The sequence below is a fragment of the Anarrhichthys ocellatus genome, unplaced genomic scaffold, assembly GCF_004355925.1.
Source record: "Anarrhichthys ocellatus isolate YVR2014 unplaced genomic scaffold, GSC_Weel_1.0 scaffold5, whole genome shotgun sequence".
NCBI classification, from domain to species: Eukaryota; Metazoa; Chordata; class Actinopteri; order Perciformes; family Anarhichadidae; genus Anarrhichthys; species Anarrhichthys ocellatus.
Window position 1 is genome coordinate 10,261,589 of NW_022280035.1, and position 4,088 is coordinate 10,265,676.

A 4,088-nucleotide genomic window follows, 5' to 3' on the forward strand; every position below is an offset into this window, starting at 1 on the left:
ATCATATATCCAACAGGTCTTGGCGCAGCCCATATGTTCTTCTTCACATTACTGTACAGTATCATTTACATTTATTGCATGCGCCTGTCTAGTCAGCTGTTCCCTCTTCAGGCCGCTAGGGAGCGCTGCTCCGCTTCACAGCTGACAGTGAAGCAGCGCTCTCTGTCTTCCAGGCGCACAGGCGGGAGCGCACCAACAGTCTGTCTGACTCCCCGACCGCATCGCACCTCTGTCCCGTCACACTCGGCTACTTTGTCGTCGCTTCTCCCAGAAGAGGATAAACGGGGGATTCTCGGTGCAAAACAATAGGCTGATTGGGGGAGGTTTTAACTTGGATGTTTCCTCCATGTTGGTATGTCTTAATAATTAAGTTTCCTGTCTCACCCCGTTGTGCAAAAGCGGAGGAGAGCAGCGGAACTTTCAGGGGACCTTTTCTTGCACCGGAGTAACCGCTGCTTGTAACCCAGGAGGTCATATCTCTCACCGGCTTCGTTGCTCTCTTGCCCGGCTGCGGAGGTGGAGGGTATGGTATAACTTTTTCCGCTTCAGTCGAACCTAAGCGGCCGGTGTGAGAGAGAGGAGCCGTTTTATGGTACCGGAAAGGGGATGCGAGCCTCTCCTCCGTCTCGGATAGCGGAGCGGCTATGAGGAGAGAGGATCACCTGCTGGGCTAACAGAACAAGACCACACCGCACCAACAGGTATGGATCAGTGCCTTTACACCTGCACAGATAAGCTTGGTGCAGCCCACGGTTTTAATGCGATTTCTGTTGAGGGTTGGCAGTGCGCGTGAGACAAAGTAAATTAGTGGCACACCTGCCACGCGTGATTAATATGCTTTATAACAGTCGACTCATCTCGTCTTTGAAAACCAGTTACGCTCGGAATGGATTCCACTTCATCCGTTCCATTTTAGGGAATATACAAGATATTGATTTTATGAATGCATGAGAGTTATGCAAAACAGATTTCCTCGCGGTAATATCCCATCAGCCTTCTCTGGCATGGTATAAGTTTTATTATCGCGGGGGTGGTTTTACAGCAAAGACAAATGATTGCGGGTGTTTCAGGTGTTGCACAGCCCTCTCTCTCTCTCTCTCTCTCTCTCTCTCACACACACACACACACACACACACACGCGTGCGCGCGCGTGCGTGCACAAAGGGGGCACGTAGGTCTAAGCTGTGCGTATACCGGCATACAGCACCGGGTTCAGTGCGCTGTTTTATGCAGAGCTTTAGCAGGCGCAAACAGCTGCTCACCTCGTTTTGACAAATTCTATGAGCTGTGCTGTGTCCAAAGGTGCTAAATGATAAATATGTTGTTGCCTTATTTCATGGTGAAAGAACAGATAAGGAACCTTAACGTTTCCTTCGCACTAAATTGTCTCCCATTTAAAAAAAAAATAAATAGTTGCACTCAACAGTGGTTTGTATAGTCTTTACATGAGAGGAACATAGTGCTTGTACACATAACAAAAGTGAGGTGTGTGTGGAGCATGTAGAGGAACTCATCACCCTGAAAGCGGTGGGCGTTTTCTGCAGCATGCACCATAGATCACCTGATCTACTGTCGATGGTGATTCATAAGATGACCTTTATTGGCGACACTGGACACATTGTGCATCAATTTGGTAGCAGTGTAGAGGCTGTGAGTTGTTGCAGTCGCTACTTTTAGCTCTGGATATGTTAAAATACACTGTTCGAGGTAACATGGCGCAACATATCCTCTTACAATGGTTCGTATGATATCTTATGAAAAGTTTTCCTATTATTTTTTTGTGAGTTTTCCAATGAATGTCAAGCAACACGAGTGATCAGTGCACCTGCGCAAGCGCCTGCGAAGTTTAGGCAACACAACTACTTGGTTAGGTTTAGCAAAAGATCGTGTTTTGGGTTAAAATAACTACAGGAGTGTTGTTACTTGAGTACAAAAGTTACGTGACAAATAATTCAACATTTACTTCTGGTTTCACACAAGACATGAACAGCGGTTTCCCGGATGAGAGTGTTTGTATCTCAACCATCCACTCTGAGACCTACTTCTGTACGCAGACTTTATCTCTCATTTTATATACGTCCCCTGTCCTGGCTCATGATTAAGTAAATTGATTAAGTGAGATATTATAGTGCATTACTTTTCGTAGGTATAGCGAAGAACAGTGTAACATTTGTGTCTCCTCATCATGTTATCTTATGGCTATTTCTGGCCTTAATCCCCTTGACTTGTTCATAAAATCCTTGTGTGTGCATACAGGGTGATTGGATTTAAACAAAGAGGGTCATCCCAACTGTGGACATATTTTTGACATGCTCCAGCTCCATCTGTCTCTGTCTCTTACTCTCCCCCTGTTTTCATGAGCCTCTGCAAGGAACATAGAAGAGGCGAGGCTGAGAAGTGGAGTGAGGGAGTAACAAAATAAGCAGGAAGAGAACTGACAGTGCGACATGAGCGACAGGAGAGTAGAGATGCAGGGAGGTGGCAGCTAGAGGGGGGTGGAGGGGGGGCAAGATAAGGTGCTGAGGTTTATGTGGAAAAGGAATGCATTAAAAGAAACAAATACATGTGAGGTCACTTGCTCCTAGAATGGTTGTCAGATGTATGTTTAATATGGCCACAGGCTGATGAATACCATCATGAAATGTTAAAACATCACCAGTTCATTCAATAAAATGGAGAGAATGAAAGGAACGATAGAAAAATGAGGACAGAGGAAGGTAGAATGGAAATGACGTTCAAGTGAGCAGGAGGTAAAAGTATTTAGACTCTCATTTTTTAATGAAGGTTAAATCTTTACATGCATTTTATGTAACCTATGTCTTCCTTTGTGCCGTGTCATTTAGGAAACATTAAGTAATTGTGACGGCTGCACAACCGGTCCACTAAATAAAACACAACAGAATAGCACTTCTCCTCATGTGTCCTTACTATAAAATGAATTGCCAGGTTGGCTGACTCACATTATATCTCCTTCAAATCCAGGCAAACTATTTAACTGAAATAACACGAGCGATGGAGAGGATGATGTAAAGACGGTCAAGACTCGGTTTTAGGTGAATCTTTGCTTTTTATTTGATTTTTTTGCCGTTTTATTCCTTTATTACATAGTGATTAGTGGAAAGGTGACAGGAAATAATGGAGAGAGATGCAACAAAGGTCATAGTGGGCGTCTTAATCCCTGTGCCACAGGGACGCCCCAGTGCATGTTTGCTTTTGGAAATTGAATGGCTGTATGGGTTTGGCAATGTAGGGGATACACTGATTTGCAAACCAGCAGAGTCCACAGGACAATTTTACCCTTTCTCCTTCTGGCAACATGACCAAAAGCACACGCGAGTTATCCTTAAAATACAGCAAGCTTTCATGTTTCCATAAACCACAATTTCCTTATGTCTCCCTGTACACCTTTAACTCTTCCTACACGTGTCTCTCTCACTTCCTTTATCCTTCTCTTCTACCAATAAGCCCTCTGGGTCATGGGAATACTGTCAAAGCTGCTGTCCAGAGAGAAAGAGAGACATACAAAGACAAGGAGAGCAAGGAAGAAATGAAAAAGTATAGTATGTGTTAAAGGTGATCTTGTTTGTATTTGCCACCTCCTGTAGCTGTGCGTGATGAGAAAAGAAAAGGAGATAATTAAAAGAGAAAGAACAAGAATGAGAAGCAGGAGCAAGTGAGACAGAGACCTAAACACAGAGAGAGAGAAAGAGGGGGGGGGGGGGGGGGAAAAAATCCAAGGGGGAGAAAAAAAAAAAAAAAAAAAAAGCATGTGTCCTATAAAAGGTGTTCTGTATTTCATTGGCCATCTCCAGTAGCTGTGTGTGGTGTGCTGAGGCCCAGGGGGGACGAGTAGCCACTCTAAATGTGTGTAACCCACATAAAGAAATTGTTTCTGGGAGATCGGGCCCCGTAAATTCATTCCTAGCCGTCAGCCCTGTTCTTATCCCACCTCCCAAAGGTGAGCTATCACATCCAAACATATATTTTTTAGATTCTTTCTCTGTGCACACATATACACACAGACCCAGACTTTTCTACCAAACACACACACACACACACACACACACACACACACACACACACACACA

General features: G+C 44.4%; 1 protein-coding gene across 1 annotated transcript in view; it reads left to right on the plus strand.

Moving 5' to 3' along the window:
* The first annotated feature begins 209 nt into the window (after positions 1–209).
* Positions 210–4,088, plus strand: part of LOC116382165 (chemokine-like protein TAFA-2) — a 62,495-nt gene continuing 58,616 nt past the window's right edge. The window contains exon 1 of the mRNA XM_031844970.1: positions 210–701. The gene's annotated coding sequence lies outside the window, so the exon portion shown is untranslated. The remainder of the gene's footprint in view (positions 702–4,088) is intronic.